This window comes from Rhagoletis pomonella, unplaced genomic scaffold (assembly GCF_013731165.1).
Source record: "Rhagoletis pomonella isolate Grant_MI unplaced genomic scaffold, Rhpom_1.0 Rhpom_scaffold_00007, whole genome shotgun sequence".
Taxonomy (NCBI): Eukaryota; Metazoa; Arthropoda; class Insecta; order Diptera; family Tephritidae; genus Rhagoletis; species Rhagoletis pomonella.
This window is the reverse complement of record NW_023458561.1, coordinates 51496687-51519214: the sequence shown is the minus strand read 5'-3', so window position 1 is coordinate 51519214 and position 22528 is coordinate 51496687.

The following is a 22528-nucleotide window of genomic DNA, read 5'->3' as shown; positions in this document are numbered from 1 at the left end:
GACTGGTGGTATACTGGAAACAACTCTATTTTACTTTTGTGCACTAAAATACTAATTTTATTTAAAAGACTTAATTTTGAAAGCACATTTTATTTGTAAAATATGCCCTATGTGTTTTCGTTTTCATAAAAAATTTGGCTAAAAGAGTCTTCAGAGATATTTAAAAAAAAATTTAAATTTGTGACTGGTGTAAATTATTTGTGTGTGACATAAACGTTTCCATACATAAAATTTACAGCTTATTTTTATTTTTTTTTTCAACAGATTAATGAAATGCAGTTATTCAAGAGTCAAAAGTTTGCTTCTGAACTGGGGAAAATTAAAATATTTTAAAATGTATGTCATTTTTCTTTTTTATATGGAATGACCCTAAGGTACATATGTACATTTAGATATATATATATGAAAAATTTTATGTCAACCGAATTAAGGCTTTAATCAAAAATTTGGCTATATTAGTTTTTTCATTGGGTTGACTTGGATTTCTTTTAACGCATTTTCTTCCATACTAAGCAAGGCGTATTCATATAAAGTGGTGTTGCTAGAACTGCTGCTTTAATTCGTCGCGATACACAGATGTCAAAACTTCTTATGAGTGAGTGCCAAAGCAAGAGTGTTGGGATTTTCTTTCCCTCGTCCTCCTTGAGCGAAGAATAGCTGAAATTCGACATTTTTGTACCGAAATCAAAAACAAAATTCATGTACGTTTTTGTTTTTGTGCTACTGCTACCACCTTATATGAATTCGCCTTGACACAAGGTATATCCGAAAATTTTTTTGTAAAGAAAAAACTGCGTACCCAAAAAAAATTCTAAAAATCTGATTAAAAACTTGAAAATTTATATTCCAGTTTGCGGATTTTTTTTAATTTTTTAAATCCAAATTTCATAAAATTCTGAAAACTAAACTAAACAAATTCATCGCTCATAATTCAATAAGTATATACCATATGTACTTTTTTCCTTTTAAAATTTTTTTAGACTTATCTAGGGAAACTTTTTGAGCCAAATTTTGCCAAACATTTTATGTTTGTTAATTTTTCATCATTCCTCATCCTCTCTTCATAAGTATATTTAATTAAAAAATAAAAAAAAGTCATATGCCTAACGTGCTTACATACATATGTATTTATGTATGTAGACTGGCGATCCATAAACTAATTTAGTTGAGATATTCTCCATAGCTCTCTCATGCGCTCTACAAAAATATACAAATACAAAATTTTCTGTTTGTCAGAAAACGAAAAAATACTATTTCTGAGCTCGTGCGAATCATATGGGAAAGGTAGTATTTACTTTTCAAAAAGTTACTGCTTCAGCTTTTATGGCGAAGTAAATATTTATTATTATTAATATATTTAATATATAGTACATATTATCAAAAAATTGCAGTTTTTGAATTAATACACTTTTTATAACCAAATTCTAAAAAGATAATATCTCAATTTGTTAAGGTTAGTCCAAAATAAGCAAGAGATGTTTAGAATATCTGTATCAAAAATGGGAGTGATCACCAGTTTTATGAAGCCACCTAAGAGCTTTTTTTGCGGTTTTTCACTTTGCTTAATGTACTTAATAGGTGCCTTTAAGTACTATTACATTAAAAAGAAAACTAATATTAATTAAATTAAAATTAATATTTATTTACTAAAAAAATTTTTTTTAATTGCACTTTTCGGCGTAATTTTGACCCTAAAGTCTCCTTTGGATACGCTTCTGAAAAATACATCCCGTATTTATGTATGTACAAACAGCACACTGTATATAATGAATATGTATATACGTAAAATATCGGCGCGTGTGTTGTCAATAAATCTAACACGCTTCCAGCGCATTTCTGACTCTCAGATGATTCTCTTTGGTAGCTTGCTCTCAATAGTAAGTGTGGGGGCACGTTTGCCAACAATATTATAAACAACTTTCAGGTGTGTATCAATATATGTGGGCATATATATGTATGGTATGTATGTATGTAGTACATTAGGGTGGTCCAACTTTTTTTCAGTCACCCCCAGAATTGAAGAATATCGAAAACAAGGAGACACGTATTTTTTTTTTTTTTTAAATCGGTTAAGCTTACCGCCAAGTTCAAATGCGGCCGTCCACATAGCCAAAATTTGGCAACGCTAACGCAAAAACAACGCAGAAAGATGGACAACTCCAATCTTTTCGCGTGCGTCGTTCGTCAGCTGTTGCAAATAATTTAAAGTATGTGAAATATTTTTCTTTTTTTATCAAACTACGGCAAGCAAAACCTTAATATATATTATATATTATATTATCTATTAGGGAGTTCACAAGGTGTTGTATACTGTCGTATTATTGTATAAAAGTCGGATTATGAAATTTCACACCGTTAAAAAGTATTTGGTTGTGGTTTCAAGTCCTCTAAACAGTTTTCTTTAAAAACTTTACGACATACGACAATATGAGACTTATGATACCTTGTGAACTCCCCATATATAAATATATTAATTTATCTGTCGCTAGTATGTTAATTAAGTTACAGAAGTATTCGCTTCCAAGCGTTCTTTGTAGCTTTGTGCTGCTGTCAAACTGCCAACGCTACACGTGGATGGCCTTTAGTTTTGTAGCCTTTACAATAGGCTTATATGCATAACTATTTACACCATTGTATGCTCTGAACTTGAGCAATTCGATTAATAATCGTTTACTGAAACACAAAACTACGGTACAATTAAATCGTAAATTGGACAAAAATAATCGATTAATTTAATCAAATCATTAATCGCTGCTATCCCTTTTTGGGTGTATTTTCAAATCCCGTAAATCTTAATATATTCCCGGAATTTGTTTGGCGTTGGTCGTGAAATATAATAGATTTCATAATTCCGGTGGAAAAATTGCAATTTTTTGTTTGTTGATGCACCCCAATGTACAAGCATACATATGTGTGTACGCATGTACAAGAATACAGAGAAGTTGCTAAGCCACTTTGTAGATTCTAAAATGTAGAACTTTGTTATCGGTAGCTCATTTCAAAAAAAGCGACAGCGCATAGTGATCGCGCCCCTTCAGCGCTATATACAGGCTACTTACTCTGAGTTGCGAACAGAGTGGACACATTTTTAGGGTTTCCTAAACAATTTTAATTAAAAGAATATTTGTATGTATGTTGCTTATTTTACTTCAGAATTAGTTAATTATTATTATTGTTTATTTATGTACTTATATACATGAGGCATCAGAGACTCTGGCCTCAATATACTGGACCCATAATGATTCAGTTGACAATTTTGAAAGTGTTTACTTACCGTGGAAAATATTCAGAAAATGTTTCGTGCAGTAAAGAAATGTTTTGTTTTTCACTAAAAACAATGCACACTTTTTCATGTATTGGGGATACAATAAAAGTACAGACGAAAATAATTTATAATTAATTTAATCTAGCAAAATGATAACGTGTAAACAATATGTTTTTTACTTGACGACACGATCATTCATAAATTGAGTCATATTTAGACCAAAGCTCTCTTTTTTAGTTTTGGAGCTTTTTCAATGCATTTAGAGAGTCGACTATCGCTTCGTAGCGAGATATGTACCATAGCACAATCGGCAAAGACGGAGCTCTATTATGCTTAAAAGCGCTCTATATGCAATAATATATATGTAGGTAAATACGAGTATGCATGTATGTACGCATTTAATAAACTTGTGTAGTATACGTGCATACATACATGTGCACATATTTGATTTGTTTGCTAAAGTTTATTTATATATGTAGTATTTATTTTGTTTTTTCTTTTGGGGATCTTATGACACTTTTTTTATAATTTAAGAACACATTTCTTTTTTATTGTTTGTGTATTTAAACCAATGTGCATTGCATACGTCTTCGCTAAAACGGCATAAAAGCAAAATGCTCGCTTAATGTAAACTTTTTTCAAATATTTATTCTTACTCCTTACAAAATTTTTTTACTTTTTTGTTGTTAGATTTGTTCTGAAATACACTTCATTTCATAAACTTAATTTATGTACATAGCTTAAAATTACGCAGTCCAACAAAATCTTAACAAGTCTTTTGCGTCACGGCAAGTGACTAGGGATGCTAACGATACATCGATGTATCGATAGATATTAATTAGATTAATTAGATTTATAAATTTCATATGAGTACTTAATATTAAAAAAATTTAATTTTCACATAAACTGTATTTAAATCGGTGATGGGCACCGCCTTGCCCGCGACCAAAGCTCTTTTAAGCTGTCTATACATTATGTATAGGCGTGCCCAGAGTAAAAGCTCTCTCAGCCCATCGCCGATTTAAATCAATACTGGCCACTTCATAGGTACACATGTCAAAGCTTTTAAAAGCTTTCTGTATAATTTGCATACGGTTGGCACAAAATAAAAGCTTTCGCTGGTCAACTCTGATTTACATAAATGCACAATATTCTCGAAAACGTGGCCTTGCGCATTTCGAAGCAACATCTAATGACTCAAAGAAAAATATACAATTTGTTTCTCTACTTTTCTGGTAGACCAGATAGAAGAAGAGTTGTGCCCAAAAATAATGAAGATAAAATGTGAAATAATGAAAAAGTAAACCAGTAAAAACCAAAAAAAAAAAATATTTGCAGATTGGAATGGGTCTCTTTCCTGGGCTATACAATATATGCATATGTATATATATGTATGTACATTAGAGTGGTCCAAATTTTGTATGGGGAAAATTTTCCCCTTGGTTTTTTTCCTTTTAGTATTTTTAATATCTATACCAACTTTCAATTTTCTATTGTAAGCAATACAGGGTGCTCAATACCTTGAAATGCGCTACTGAATCCTCTTGAAACTGATACAAATATTTATGATTTTTATAAAAGACAACTGCAGCTGGTAATATTTTTTCAGCTAATTTAAAATTTAAATAGTCTTAGATTGCTTAAGCAATTATTTGGTTAATATACATACTTCTAGAGTAAAATATGAACATTTCACGAGCATCCTCTACATTTATGTATATTCATAAATGTAAAGTTTGGTGCCAGCACCTCTTTCGGTATCCCATCTCGGAATTTTTTTTTACCACGCCAGTTCTTCAGTACCTTGCGAATGTCTTTTCTCTAAAGCATTTGCCACTAGTACACAGGAGCTCAAGAGTAAACATTTGTGCAAACCTTGAAATATATTCATAAGCACGTTCAGATAGCGCAACAGCTCAGCCGATGTTGCGATTGTATCCTTATTGCACTTATAGTTGGAGACAAGATGTTGTATGTACGTTGTGAAGTTGAATTCGACCGCTAATTAGCCTGTTTCTGTACTCCAGGATTCATTAAGACAGTCCGAAGTAGTAGTACCCTATATATTATATGTAAATGTGTGTACGGGAGCGTACCCATAGAAATTATCAGGTCAGTCTGTTCCCAGTTGTCGCTTTGGGAAACCTATCATCGTCCTTGGGGTCCCAATTTCATTTTCTATCTAAAACAAAACCTGGCTTAGATACTGCGGAGCTTAGAAAAAGTCAACTTGAATATATTCCTAGCTCAAAATATCAGAACTTATTTCAAAGGAGCCCTAAGTTCTACGTAATATAATTTGGTATTTAATTATCCTATCTTAGCTACTTGCTACAAAAGCCAAAAAAAACGATTTCAGAAAACTGTTCTAAAGTTATTTGCCTCATCTGATCTCTTAAATAACTCGCATACATATATATAGTATCTATGAATGCAAAAAATTATAGACACTTACCGCAATACCCTCTAAAATTTTCTTAATCTTTTGCAATATTTTAAAGATTTTCTAATGTACCCAAGTCACTAAAGTTACCTAAAATGTAAGACGCTTTATAATTACTAAAATTCTTTGCAAAAATAACTAATTTAAAATAATCCTATAAATAAGTTAGTTATGTATATCTAATATTTTTGAGAAAGTAATAATAAATCTCTGTATATCGAACTCAAAAATTACATTATTGCCTTTATGCTTCCTTCCTTAAAATACACAACACTTTTATACATAAAAACTAAAATATGTACTTGAACCATAAATAATATAAAATTATAAACACAAAAACTCCAATATGGTCGTTTACTGAGTAAAACTCGTTTAAAATTAGCTAAAAGTTTATTGTATTTATGCAATGCGAAAATTGGAACATACGAATATTTCGGAGTATGCACTTTTCCCATACTATAAGCAGACATTGAAAGTCAAAACCTAGTACCTAGTGTAATTTTTACAAAATACTTAGTAATTCATTTCCATTTATAAATATGAGCGATGCACATTTTACGAAAAAAATTATCCATTTACACACCAATGCCGCATACTTTAATGAGGTATGTAGTACATATGTATGCATACATATTCTTACATACAGCTCAGCTACATAGCGGTTTTTCGTACCTAACTCAATATGCTATTTAATATTTATTAACACTTTATTCCTACAGAAATACACTTTACCAAAGAGTTTGCTGCTAATCAATATTTACCTTTATACCTTTCTAATATTATTTTTTACTTATAATTATTGCCAGACTTATGTAAATACATAAATTTATAAAATTTACAAATATGTATACCCATAAACAAATAATTTTTTACAAAAAATAACATTAAATTTTATAAACCCATAAACAATTGAATTTGTAAAATAAAACTAACAGATAACAAGTATTTATACTTTAGTTAAGATTAATAGAAATACACAAGAAAACACTTAAAATAAAGTTCGAATAGAAGGAAAATGTGTAATTTTATTTTAAATGTAATTTACTTAACAGCTTGAGATTCTTTCTCTTGCAAAATTTACATTCATCGATAACCTATATTCATATGTATATAAAGGAGTCCACCTCAGACCGATATTGCGGAAATTGCTGAGCACACTAGACTGAAATTTAATTCCCTTGCTCTACGGAGCCCTAGTCTGATGGGTTACCCTCGACTCCAAAGCGTACAAAGGAGTGCTGAGCTTATGCTTATGAAACTACTGAATCTATGAAGGCGATTCTACATCTGCAGCCTTAAGACTCAGAGAGGCATGTTTCTCACTCTCACTGTTTCACTCATGGTACATCCGGCCACTCGAAAATCTTATGGAGAATGGCGCACCCATACCGATACCTGCAAGTACTAACTACTGCATATCGATGGCTGAGTGGAAGATCGACCTATCTCGGCAACCAGTTCGAAAACGCTCTATCTCAAAAAACTTTTCAAGAACGCCATATTTCAGAATTCGTTTCAAAAATGCCCTATCTCAGCTGCCGATTCAAAAACGCCCTTTATCAGCATATTTTCAATACGTTTTGAAGTGAGATAGGCCGTTTTTGAACCGAATTTTGACATAGGGAGTTTTTCAATTTAATTCTGAAATAGGACGTTCTTGAAAAGTTTTTTGAGATAGGGCGTTTTCGAACTGGCCGCCGAGATAGGTCGATCTTCCACTCAGCAGTCGATATGTATCTATAAGAAAAAATATAAAATTACCACACCAACTCCACTAGACTGGAATACCAGGTCCCACCATATACAAAACTATTTAAACATGTATACCTATGGCTCCATGCTCGACAAAAAATGGGGGCGGAGGTGAAGCCTTCTTCCCTGAGCTCAAATTATAAAATATCGTTCCGGCTTCGTGACGGCTGTAGCATATGGATACCTGCTGAGGTGCCGGCTTTCCAGGAGGCCACTCGGTATAGTAGTAAGAAAACCCTAGGAGAAAAGACAGGTCTTTATCTTCCCCGAGAGCCAAGAATCTCTGAAAGCGCCAGATTCATATGTGGATAACACAAAATCTCTTACTGAGTGCCACAGATTTATAAACAAGGTAGCCCAGCATTTGAAAATATAACTCATGTGGGTACCCGACATCAAGATATTGAGGGAAAATGCAAAACTAGTGAATTAGCGAGGAATTGTACTACAACTGTATGGAGGATGCTTCTGTATTCAGAAGTCCACGTAAGTGGCAAAAGGTTTTGACTGTCATTTACCTGGGAGTGGCCAGAAGTGATTCTTGTGCGTACGGTTCAAATTGCAGCTCACAATATCCGAATATTTATATTAACGTATCCTCTGGATAGCGACCAAACACCCGCTTGGGAGCAAGCTAAGGTGATAAGACCTAAAACCTCGCGTGCGCTGGGTTTTGGTCCCGCCACGTTGAAGCCTCGCCCAAAGAAAAATTCAAACATACTTCAGATTAGACCGCTTCTTTTGATAACGACCACGGCAAACGTATAAAGGACTATGATTTGAGGGTATGCACCTTTAATATCCGGACCCTTAATGGGGAAGGTGCCTGTGCCCGGCTGGTTAATGTCCGCTCGATGACAAAGGCTGACATCACCGTCATCAAACAAATGCAATGGACGGGGCACGGCAAAATTAGCGTGGAGCCTTGCGACGGCTACTACAGTTGTCACGTAAAGGAGCGCAAATTCGGTGTTGGATTTGTGATGGGGCAGAGACTCCGACGTTGAGTACTGTTGTTCACCTAGGTGGATGAACGTCTAGCCACAATACGTATAAAAGCAGGATTCTTCAACATCTCGCACATATGGCATGCCCCGATGGAAGAGAAGGGCGTGGCGTCCAAGGATTTCTTCTTTGAGCGCTTGGAGGGAATATATGAACGCTGCCTCCCACACAATATAAAAATCGTCCTTGGCGATTTCAATGCCAAGGTGGGAAAGGAAGGGATCTTTGGGGCCACTGTCTCAAGATTCCACGAGTAAACGTCCTATAACCTACTGAGGCTGATCGACTTCACCCAACAATGCAATGGAAGCTTAACGTCGAAATGCTTCAATCCCAACAGATGGCCAATTTATTCTCTACTCGTCTCACACACCTTCTTTCTGAGAGCACTCGTCAACAAACCGATATAATTCAACAGTGGAGTCACATTTTCCGCTCATTAAGTACCACCGCCAAAAGAATAGTCGGATTTCAGTGAGCCCGCAAGAACAACTGGACGATAAGGAGTGTCAAGAAGCTGCAGAGAAAAAAGTCCGCCTACAGGGCCACGTTGCGTTGTGAAAGGCTCCGTGTGGTGATGAACGTGGACACGAAGTATCTTTTGTCATCAAATAAACAGTCAGTCAGACATGTCGCTTTAGATAATATCGAAATTGTTGAGAACTTCGTAGATTTGGGAATCAGCATTAACTCCAATATTATTATCTTGCCGTAAGGTGTTACTATTGACTTATGCTCTTCTTCTTTGGCACTACAACCATTTGTCGGTTTGGTCCGATACCAAAATACTTCACCTACGGGAGAAAGAGTCTACGAACGATTTACTACATTTTGTGCATTTTTTACGGTGAATAGCGGAGTATGCAAGGTGGTACCCGCTGCTGAAAGAAGAGCTGGAAGAAAGCCCACATATATGTCGTTTTCTAAATGGTCAAGGTGTGTTAAATAAATAATCTTTGTAAATATGAGTTGCACAATAATTGAGCAGCCACTTGTGTAGTGCCGATATGAACTAGCTATTTAGATAACCCTGTTTGACAATTAGCGGATAATTTCTTGTTAGCCAACTTACATATGTAGGTATTTACCTGCTCATAACTTTTATATTACCTAATTACTAATGTTTCATATTTCGTAGTTAAGATTCATTAACGCACCGCTCTCTCCTCGTAAAATTTTTTAGGGCCGTTTGTTTGCCAAAGTCAAAAATCATAACAGAGATTATTGTCAACACAACAGACATGTACAAAAAATACTAAACTAAAGTAGTAAAAAAAAAGGTTAAAAACTGCTATAAAAAATAAAAATAATTACCTAAAGTTTACGCGATACATACGACGCACATATTTACTAATTAGTAGACGCACAAAGCAATAACAAGAAGGATTTTTTAGTCTTTATTGGCACTCGTATGTGATTGTAAAATACGCACATGCTGTAAGCGATTTCGCAGCATTGCATAACAGGTACGTAGTTGATTATACAAAATGTGAGAAATGAAAAATCCGCTTAAAGAAAAAAACGAGTACAAAATTAAAAATAATACAGCATGTGCATTTTTATATCCAAAACGATAAAACGCAATAGATATAGAAATGGAACGATTTTCCACTAAAGTGAATACAGTTAGTCGGCTAAAAACAGGCTCTGGCCGAAATTGCGCGTGAGGACTCGTGAAATGGGCAACGCACCTGACAACTTGTTGAGCGAAAAAAAAGACATTGGACATTGCATAGATCTGGTTCGAAAGTTGTAACAGTGGCAGCAAGTATTTTAATAATTTTTTTTATACACGCTTCAAGCGACAAAGTGTTAACAAAGATGAAAACAATGTAGAATATGTACGAATGTATAATGGAAATTGAAGTTTTTTTGTATGAAAAATAAGAAGGCACGTATGTACATATTTTACGAAATATTATAATAATTTTTATCATTTTACAAAGGTTCCATAAAATCAAATAGGCTATAGTATTTAATCTTAGGTAAAAGTATCCCAAGGCAACCCTTGCCTTAACACTTAATGCGATAAAATTTCAGTTAGTACTAAAATCAGAATAACTTTCGACTTTATTTGTGATTACGAGTAATAATTTTGTGTCCACTTGCATTTCCATTCAGTTATGTACATGCATGCATGCACATACATATGTTATGTATGGCTAAATACTGATTTTCCAACTCTAACAATTCAATTTTGTTTTTCCCATTTTCTGTGCGTCCTACCATATTTATAAAATAATGTCAAAATTCTTCCTTTTTTCGCTATCTTCACCTACATAAATTTCTGTTCAATGCTCTTTTCTTGTTTTATATTTTCTTCTTTTTTTTTATTGCTCATGCGCACCTAATTCGCTTCACTTCTGTTGCAACTGCTAGTCCAAATAAGTAAGTCAAAATCATTGCATGGTTTTCTTTTATTATATTTTTACCGTTTTTTTAATTTTTTTATTTTACATTTCAAAACATTGCAACTACAGCGTGGCTGTGGTTCGTCAGCAGTTGACCACTATGTCAACATGCTGTCTTCGTTCAAAATACGCTCCACTTTATTTAGTTGAATGAATTGATATATTTATTGTGGTTTCTGGTTTAATTTCTATATACATATGTATGTACATTAGGGTGGCCAAAAAAAAAGTAAAAAAGAATTTCAATGCTCTCACCCCTAGGATTATTCTATGTCGAAAAAAATATATCCCTATTTTTTATTCCCATTTATTCTTTTTAAGAGGGAGTACCATAATAATACCCATAATTGTTTACTTAACCATTTTTTAATACTAACGATTTTTTATTGGTGCCCCATTTAATTTTTTGGGGATTTGGGTGAACCTGCAAATTACAGTTACTATGAAAAAATGGTGAAATGGTGGTGAAAAATATTGTTTTTTTTTTTTTGGAGAATTCCATACCATTTCTACTAAAAGTTGTTTTTCCCCATATGTATAAAATACATGGAAAACTTTGAACGCTTTGAGCGACCTCTAAATATATTTTATTTCAAAAGAAAAAAATAGGGGTACATTTTTTCAGTGTAAAATAATCCTAGGGAGTGAGAGCATACAAATTTTGACTTTACTTTTTCTCACGCATTTTTGGACCACACTAATGTACGTGCATTGGTATACATAAATTTAGTATATATTTGTGATAGCCGTATGATACTTCTTATATGCAGTGCAAAAGTAAATGAAAATTGCTATCCGAGCAATAATTTCTGTCAGCTGTTGCAGCAAAATACCCCGGAGAAATGAATTACCATAAGCCGCCTTAGACAATGGAATTTTCTCAGCAAGAAAGCGCGGTTGGCTTAGTGTAGTGTGTGTGATTTTTAACCCCAATTCAAGATTTTAAAATTCTATCCGATATTCCAGGGACTGGGACTTTTATATTTTTTATAATAAAAGTCATTAGAAAAAAGTTATTTTTGAATTTTATGTTATTTGAAATAAATGAATCGGTAAATTCAGACTTTTATTTTTTTTTGTCCAGTGATAACAGTTTAACTTGGCCAAATATTTTTTAAGGCCGAAATAAAAGTCCTTTCCCGATAATAAACAAACCGCTTATCCAAATGAAACAAGTATGTATCAAATGAAAGAGGATTAAAATATGTAGCTTTAAAACTGAATTGTCTAAACGAGGAAAGCCAGCTATTGAAAAATATTTCAATTCAAAATGTGATTTAATTACCATAGAACAAACATTGGGCTGACTCTTATATTAAATTATAAAGAAAAAATTTAAATAGGTGGGAACCTTGGTTCGTTATTTCTGGTTAAAGCTATTTCAGTTCTCTTACGTTTGATATCATTTTTTTTTTTAAATTTTGATAAGCGGGGCGGTTTGAACCCAAAATAACTTTTCTCTCCCTCTTAAATCCTTAAAATACGTCGTTTTTAATGGTTTTTCCCCATTTTTTTGTATGGCAGGTGGGCGGGGTTTAATAGAGATAGATAGAGGTAGATAGGCATTGCTCTGAACTGATTTTCATAAAAATTGATTAAAATTTTAGTTTTGGCATTGCAAGATTTCAGTGCTCTAATCCAGTAGTTCCCAACCTTTTCCAAATGGCCGACCTTTCCTTACCTCCACGGTCCATCGGTCCATGCTGGAATAAAATGCCAAATTTGTATCGCATCCCTTCCTTATGTACATATTTTTTTTATCATCAAATAGGTATTGCAAAACTACATATATGTATATAATAGATTGGCTCTTAAAAAATTTATTTAAAAACACCGGGCAGAAAAATTTTCCTTTAGCCTTAATGCTGCGTTTTTTGTTTTTTTCTTTGGTATGATTATTAAAAAAAATTATTTCAACAAATTTTGTGCAACATGGAATAATAATACGGATACCAAAGAAAAGATAAAATTCTATAATATTTAAATTTAATTATTTTGGTTGACAAGGATCAATAGGCATTGAAAGTATCATTTTAATTCATTTTATTTTTCTAAGCTAATAAAGTTGGAAGGGCGAAATTCGAGGTTGTGGTCGTGTGTATATTAGTCCTTAGCATACATTTTTTTATGCAAAAATACTTGTTGCAAATTTACAAGAATATTCAAGAATAACATTTTAGAAGGACCTTTTCAGTACCTATTGGTCTTTATGCAGCAAAAAATTTAAAGTTTTTTTAATTCCACGAAATTGTCTCCTTTGTATGATACCCACATTGTTATTTTACATTGCACTGAGTTTTCAAATATTTTTTGAATTTATCATATCTTTAAAATTTCAAAGTCCTTTTAAGAAAAGTCCTGATGTCAGGGAGAAAAACTAAAAACGTAGTTTCACTTCTCTTGGCCACTAGTTTTGCGCATAGATATATATTTTTTTGTGCAAAATGTACTGTCACAATATGGTAAATTGCTGTTTTTAAGTAAGAATATAATATTGATGAGATTCTTAGACTGCAATTGAACTAACACGTTAATGTCGGGATTGAATGATGATGTTTATAGTCTTATGTTTTTATCATCTTTTCTGATGGATTATTAAATTGTTTCTGATAGTTTAATAATTGTTCCCACCAAACTATCAGAGAAGTGAAATTTCGTTAAAATTGTCATCCGTATAGATGTATGTGTGTTACCTCTCATTTAATAAAGTTAGTCATTAATCCACGCTGTCTTCAGCTGTAGACTAGTTGACAAATAATGACGAAGTTAATACATTGCTTTTTACCAAAATAACTAAATTGAAAGTGTTATGAGTGGTTATTTGAATGTAATACTAAGTCGAATAAAACTTCACACGCAAATCAAAGTTAACGATAATTTAATATTGTCAAACTGTCATTGCTGCTCCTTCAAGCTATAAATAAATTTTCTGTAAAAAAAAATTTATTCGTAATCGGTGAATGATCGATGAGTTGTAAAGACAAGACGGAAATACGGAGTTCACACATAAATTCAACTGTCATCAACGTGGGTACATATGCATATATATTCGCAAATCGAAAGACTTAAGTAGCGAACTTCGTTTCCATGTGATTATTTTGAATGTAACAATATATATACATAAAATAGTTACTAACCACTACACATACTGCCAGTAAAAGTTTTATTTGATGAAATTCAATAAAAATACACTTGACTTAAAAAACGAACAAATATAATCGAGTAGACAATTTAAAGGCACTAAGCACGCACTTGAAAATTGATTTCTATTAAATGAACGATTTCTTCCCATATTGTTTACATACAAACGTTTTACATTGTGCGCGTTTTAAGACTAGTCAAATTTGGATTTAAACAGCTTAAACCGTTAATACAATAACTAATTTATTTTTTTATTTATTTAAGTACACTGGTACATACATACGTGCATACGTGCATATGTATCTATGTGCAGACATATATGAAAGTGAAAAGGTTTCTGACCTACGTTAATACACACTTAAGTTTTAACATTTTTACGTACACGAACATGCGTACTTAACTTTTATGGCGGACTTTTTAACAATCGCGAATGGAAGCAAAGCAAATTCAGATACGTAAATCTCACTTTCTGTCACTTTTTATTTTATTTTTTTCATGCACACTTACCGCCTAACACGTTTTTAATGAGCGTAATCGAAATTTTATTTACTCCAAATCCATCAGCGAATTGGAATTCCATACCAGTCTTCATTTCCTCAGCCTCTTACTTGTGCCCCCTACTTAACGCCGATATTTATTAATTCGCACGTCATCAATTTTATATTAAATCCAAAATATGTGTCTGTATGTTTGTATGCCATTTGTTATGCCAAACTCCTGGTGCAATGCTTGACGACTGATTTCGTTTGTTTCCACTTGCCATGCGCGTTTAATTTCGTTTCCTTGTGGGTTTTTAAACAAAAATTTATTATCGAATTTGTCAATAAAATTACGCGTGCATAATTCATAAGAAAAGCAAAACTATATTTTATGAAATATTTGCTTAGTCTCAACAGTATATTTATTGGCTGTTATTGTGATTTATCAGGCATTTTAGTTGACGATTATATCGTAACAAACTAATAGGATATCATTTTTAAACTTTTAAACACACAAAGACAAGTCTTAAACACTTCAGTTATCATTCGATCATAGGTGCATTCGCGTATTTGATAAATAACAAAAACGATCTGGTTTTGCTGTTCGCGTATACAAAACTTGAGCAAGGTAGGGGAAATTGAGAGACCACTCTGGCATTTCATTTTGATAAGAAGCTGCTAGTTTCTGCTGGAAAAATTTTTACCAGCAAGAAAAACAGCTTATCAAAGTCAACTGCTTGCAAATTATGAAAAACTATGGAAATTATTTTGATGATTATTAATTTTAAAATAACTTATTAGAACTGTAAATGTTTCGGAGAAGAAAGTCAATACTCGTGTGCTCATTTTTGCTTGGCAAACTTCTAATCTACATATATTCTTTTCACGTGTTCCGTTTTATGCTTTTGTATGTAAACAAAATTTTCGATCAGCTGTACTTAAGACTTGTAAGATTTTGCAGGTTTTCCGTTCGGGTACTTTTGCAAACATTTCTCTCCTTGAGATAGAACAGATACAAATTCATTTGAATTTTGCTGTGGAGAGTTTTCTGCTAGAAGAATACGCGAATACACCTCATATCTCAAGCTTCAAACTTCCTCTCAATCCGCAGTGTCCTGTAGAGATACCTGTAAGTATTTTAAGTTCATTTCTTCAGTATAATCTAGGATTGCAATCTTCTCGTCTTGATAATTCCTGAGAAAATTTAGCTACACACACTGACTAATGGCGTAGATATTCTTAGATCTCCCCACTGGAGCATATGCTTTGGTGCTACCTTTAAAGATTTTCTTGCTTCTTGAGTTATCTAGCAGTTTTTATACCAATCCATGTCATCTAGGGTGAACCTCTATTTTCTTATTTTTTTCGACAGCATTAGAGTACTCTTTTGGAATTAATATGCATATGATAATTATTTAATTTTCATAATTCCAGTCACCTCCTTTGGCCAGGTACGTATAGCTTTTGTGTGAGCCACCCAGATCAAGCGCCATTGTCTTATTGCTTTTTCTTTTGGCCCCCAAGTCTAATCGCGAAAATTTGTTACATCATCATACGCTAACGTCGGGCATATTCGCCATATTTAAGTAGGCTTAAAATCAAACTTACAACACTTTTGTCACTTTGTTGGTAAGTGCTTTGGGATTTGTGTTCTAGCTGAGGCGTTTGTTCAGAATCACTTATATCTTTTTCACCTCTTTTCTGGGGGGCAATATCAGTCTCTTCCAAAATGCCTGATCAAGTTGACCCTCCTACTTTTGATGAATGAAACGTTGGCGGGCTTCAGTGATAATTTTTGGCCGCTTACCTTATAGAAAAAGTGGTGTGTTTGTGCCAGCCTACAACGTAGATCTACATACACAACCATTTGCATAACAACCAAGGCCGTTTAGTTTTTCCAAAAGTTTTCCTAAAAGCCATCCCCCACAATAGCGGTATCTAAACACTCCCATTAGATCAGCCAAGGATAGGTGTTGCTGATCGCATGATTCATTCCTCAGTAAGACCAGGTTCGATGCCAAGCAACTTAAAAAAGGTAACAAAAAATTACAAAGCTGTTTTTCTAACCGCGGTCGTGCTATCGCTCGCAATGCCAAACCTTCTTGTGTAAAGTTTTAGGAGCCGTATTTTCGTACTACAATTAGGAAATCATGTTTAAAGCATAAACCTATTTGACTGAAGATTTCTGATGATGCGATATATAAACACATATATCTACATAAATAATTAGCAAGAGCCCAATAACAACAATTTATTTAGTAAAGAAAACTATAAAATCAAGTACATACTTATTTCCTTCGCACAAAAACTTACAGAAAAGCATTAAAAATTGTCTTCATCATTATCTTACTAGTACTAAATAAAATTATTGTCCCGTATTAGTCATACATTTTATGCCTCAGGGATTTGCTTCGCATTTTTTTTAAATTTACTCTCTTAAAGTTCCAGCAAATTTACGTGCGTAATAAATTTTTTAATAAATTTAGTAAGTGCATTTGTACTTAATCCGCGTCAAGTTACAATCTTACATCGCCAATAAAACGTAACGCCAAATTCCAGCTATACATATAAAATTTAAAATAAAATTGCTTTAGACCAACTTCGAATGTTGCGTAACAAACAAAAAAAAAACTGTTACAGCGAAAACCCAAAACATCTGGTAAAATTCATGCTCGCCAACACAACAGTAGGAGTATGTTGAGCAAACAGATTTAGGCGAACTACTACGTGATGGAGGACACTTGTGTGCGTCTGATGCTGGAGGCACTTGATATATATACGTATGTGCATAAATAAATATCTGCACGTATGTATGTATGCTCTATATGCACATACGAGTATGTATGATTATGCTTGTCTAGCTCTTTTAGTTTCCCAAGCTAACTAGACAAATAAAAGCCGATATGCAACTTATACGCTCGTAATTAAATTTGCAGCATAGCGACTAAGCAGGAAAGCGGTGTGGCCAACAGCAATAAACACTTCCTGGTGACCAGTTAGGCTGGAATGAAAACCAAAAAAAAACCAAATACATGAAGTAGCTCTGATAAAAGATGCCGGTGTAGTGAGTGACTAAAATCCGAATAAATTTATGGCTGAATAAACGCAAGAGCGACAGAGGTGCCAAGTGTTGGACATTTTTTCTTTGTAGGTATTTTCATGCCTGTCAATTATGCTGTTTGAAAGTTTGTTTAATTTTTTTAAGAAATCTTTCAAAATGCATAGATGTCCCCTGTACTTGTAAATCGTCGTTTCTATTGCCCAGTTTTTTTAGCCCAGAAAATAACTGAACAAATAAATGGTGTCGATGGTATTCAAATCTTATTTGATATTCGTTTTATCAGTTTGCTCCATGAGTAGTGCAAAAACGTTCCATTGAGGATAGTATGAAAGAAAATTTTAAGTGTATAGTATAGATTTCATTTAGAACTCCTTGCTTTTTCAGTGTTGAAACCATCATCGGGAAATGTTTCAGTAATTCTCCATTGTTCTTTTAAAAGCAGAATGACGCTATATTTTCTTCCAAGAAATAACTGAATCGGTGAGTTCGACAACTGTACAAGTCCACAATAGTTTTTTTTTTTTTTGTTAAGATCAAAATCCGTACAAGTAACCTAAATACATGTGCAGTTTTTCTCTCATTTCACTGTACAAGATACTTAGCAGTTATGGTAGTAAAGCTGATCGCTGAGTGAAGAACCCGTACATACTGCTTTTAGACTTGTACGATTGTCGAACTCATCGATCCAATTCTAGGTATGCCAGCAATGAAGAACTATTTGCAGAAGTTCGGGTATTGTGCGTAATCATATGCATTTCTATAGTATTTCGATCATTGAGACCGTAGATTTACAATGGTCCTGTGCCAGACCTTATTTTTTTTTGTTAATTTTTTCCGCTCAGTTTATTCCCGTAGAAACATTCTTTTTACATCTCACAGGTAGGCTAAGACTAACCATTTTCTTATTCACGTAAACAGTAATCAGATCAACTTGTAGCAGCAAATGGAATAGCGCAGCTCCAAAATTACAGTCAGACTAATCTTGGCCTTTCGGTGAGTTCTTAATAATCGTGTATAAGTGTTAGTCCAGTTATACTGATGCTTTAGGTCCCCGTATGACGTCGGAAAGGTTGACGCCAGCAAGTTCCGTTTAAGCGGTATCAGACATTTCGCTGATGAATGAGCAAATATTTCTTGTCTATTCAGCAAACAATATCATACCATACAAAGCTCAAATAGAGCCAACCGCAACCGCCTAATGCGACATTTTAAAAAAGGTATGGTCTTTACGAAGCTAGAGAGCCTTCTCAGTAGAAGCAATTTTCTAAGAAAGAAGCTTGGTCATATAGCTCCGCCTTATCGTGTGTCGAGAAAGTCGCTTGAGTCCGTTATCAAAAACTCAACCAATGACGACGTTGTCAGTTCCATGAACCCAAGATCCTAGATACGCAACTACCGCTTGTTCAAAAGATGAGCCGATAGCCCTTCACCTCATCCGACCACCCCACTTTTTGTACACACCTTTTCATTTTGCTCGTGACGATCTCAAAAAACGTTTCAAGATTGCCCTATTTCAGAATTTTATTAAAAAACACACTATCTCAGAATTTGGTTGGAGAACGTGCCACCTCAGTGCGTTTTCAATGTATTTTCAACTGCGATTGGGCGTTTTGAACCGAATTCTAAAATAAGGCTTAAATGGCTGCCGAGATAGATCGATATTCCTTTCAGGTGACGATATGTAGATAATGAGTAGATGGTGAAACCAAAGTAGGCATTCATAGGCTCATACAGAAATTGGAATAACTCGTCTCTGGAGACATCTATCGGAGCCATTTGTAGCAGGTATATTTCTCTTGATGTTGGTAACGCGTATTTGAAGCATATCGGACTATAAATGAAATTTATGGGAATAACTCGACTCCTGCGCGCACCTCCTCTTTGAACAATCATTCAAATCGGTTTAAAAGCAAAGGAGCAGTAGGGAGGAATATATTTGTATGGGATTTCGTTAGCGTATTAATATATAGATTAATGTATATAACATTGCGGCCTTACTAGAGAGAGATCTATTGTGCAAACCCTTGAGTAGCCATTTCAATCTTAGGATATTGGTGAAAAAAGCACTTCGCGTGTGTCATATTACAGTTTATGGATTAAGATGTTAATCATTCTCCAAGGTGTATAAGTGTAAGTCCAATTTTACGCGGGCAACCACATATCATATTTTTCGAGGATTCCTCCTCCAGCTCAGAAAACCGGCAGTTCGTCTCCTCAGAGAGTCTCACTTTGTGTCGATGGTGCCTGTAAATCTGGTTAGTCTCATTTAGGGCAATTATATGGAACCTAATATGATGATAATCTTACACACATAGAAAGTTTCTATTAGAAACCTCATTGGATACATTACCGCTTGAGATAAACATAGACAAGGTAAACTGTTAAGCCTAAGACTTCATCTCTAATAGCATTTATAAATGTCGGCTCATTACCGCAGTTAAGAAATACAGTTTGTTCTTAATAATGTATTCGAGAAATACCTCATCTCTGAATTTAGTGTTCGAATTTAGTGTTGTACATAGCGTATGATGCTGGGCTATTACTTTCCTTGTGCACACATCAGAGCTTTCCTCCGGAATGTAGGTTGATTCCATTACAACCTGACGTCCAAGAGCTCCCTGCTGCACCGCATCTATAAAATGTACGAGGCAGTTTTGGTTTAATGTAGGTTCACTTGTTGGCACTTAATATGGCTATTTTAGGGCTTGTTCTTACCCCTTTTTTGGTTCTTGGGCACGTTTGATCGTTCTTTGGCCCTACTGTTGCCAACAATACTTTCTCCTACTTGCTAACGCCTTCCTTGACTCCGTTATCTCCGACTGTGCGCCGTCGTTTGAGCAGTCTTGCCGCTCTTCAGAATTATTTACCTTAGTCTTATGCGAACATTGATTCTCTTTAGACTCCTTCGCTTTCCTCTGAGATGTGGAAGCGTTCTTTGAGCAACAAGCTCGCTCTTTTTGCACTACACTTTCATAATTAGCAGAGGAGGTTACGCAACTTCCCGTAGTCCTTGCTGATCAAAGATCCTTTCCTATCAAGAGTCTCGTCAGAAAAGGGGTCGACAGCTAGAGTCATCTCAGTGCTGGGTCCTCTTTGGACTCTGTTAAGCGCTCTACAGCAACCTAATCGCGGTTCAGGGTTCTGGCCCTCGACAAGGCTAAAGATCCTGTCAACCGAGGTGGATTCTGGTGAATTAGACAATAAAGCCTTCTGCTCTAAAACCGTAATTCAAAGTTTAGGCAGCTACCATTGCAGCAACAGAACTCACTAGAGAATGAAATGGCAAAGCTTCCGTCAATCAAACACTTACGTATGTATGTAATAAAAAATATCTTCTACTTAAAGTAGAGATACCTTAAAAAATAAAGTGAAACAGCTCTAAGATATTCTTGCGTATTTAATACTCCGGATACCAAAATTAAATTCTACTATTTTCACAATATCCAAAACTCAAGAAAGTACTGGAAAACTACTTTCGCATGCGGCAACCAAGCAACATATGTATGTATGTATGCAGCTCAATATGTAACCAAATGACCGAATAAATACTTGCATGCAATAATCATTGCTTTTTGTGCTACAGCAGCAGCTGCTAACGAAATCACAACAGGTTTCTTGCTGCACTCGTAACAGAGCAACATCGATTTCCTTCCTTGTTTGTTGGAGTGGTCCAAATTGAGAAGCGATTTAGTGCACTCAAAACGAGTAGATAAGTAGTAGTACAAAAAGCTCTTATCTGAAATATTGAGAATTTCTCATGGGAAAATTTAAGTGGTAAATCATAAGCTAAATTCTTAATGGTACAACTATGTAAAAACTAGAGAGGATATATGCAATTTATCACTTGGCTACCTAAAAGCAAAAACTAATTGCTATTGCTTCATTGTCATTTTTAAATAATGAATGTAGTAATTGGAAAGCTATATAAATGCCTTTAGGAAATTCTTGCATGACTAGTTGCATAATTATATCTAGGTATGCATGCCCATTTTTTATCAAAAATTAAAGCGAAATTATATTTTCATTACTCAACAAATTACTGTCTGACTTATTCTGAACGCCAAGCTACTACTTTTGCTCGCTTCAAGCCGGATATTGCATAGTGGCACTTACGGCAAAGGAAAAGTACTTTGCTATACGCATTTCTGAATGCAGAAAGCTTTTGCTTTCCCTCTTCACTTTCAGTGAACTGAAGTTATTAATTTCACTCTAGACTTTGGCACGCAGCCCCATACCTTAGTGTGCCTACTAATGCAATAGCCATAAATAATTAAATACGTATGTACAGTGGCGGTCAAAAAATGGATGAATGGTGTTTCGCTTTTAATATTTACAATGTTTTTCAAGCTAAAATTTTTTGATATGTTTTTATATAAAAATATGGTTTATGCTTTAAAAAAACCATATAAATCACACTTTTAAACTTTATACAGGATTTAAAAAAATTCCACAAATTTTTATCTAAATTTCGAGCTTTTTAACCAGAATTTTTTTTTTTAATTTTTTTAGGTATGCAGTTAACAGGATTATAAAATTTTTGTAAAATTAGTGCAAGTTTTGAGCGGCTAAAAAATTGCATTGATTTTCACTATTTTTGTTTTTTTTTTTGCTGACGGCTTTTTCGTTTTTTTTCATATAAAAAGCGAAATTTTGGAAAACTGGCGTTGACATTTTTTTATTTTTTTGGAAAAGGTCTTGCGCATAATCTTCCACAAAAAATTTATGTTTATATGGAAAAAAAGCCTAAAACGCCGTCAAAAATAAAAAAATATTAAAAATCAATGCGGTTTTTTAGCCGCTTAAAACATAAATTTAAAAAAATTCTGGTTAAAAAGCCCGAAATTTAGACAAAAATTTCCGGAATTATTCTAAATTCCGTATAAAGTTGGAAAGCGTGATTTATATGGTTTTTGTTAAAGCATGAACCATATTTTTATAAAAAAATATCAAAAAAAATTATAGCTTGAAAAC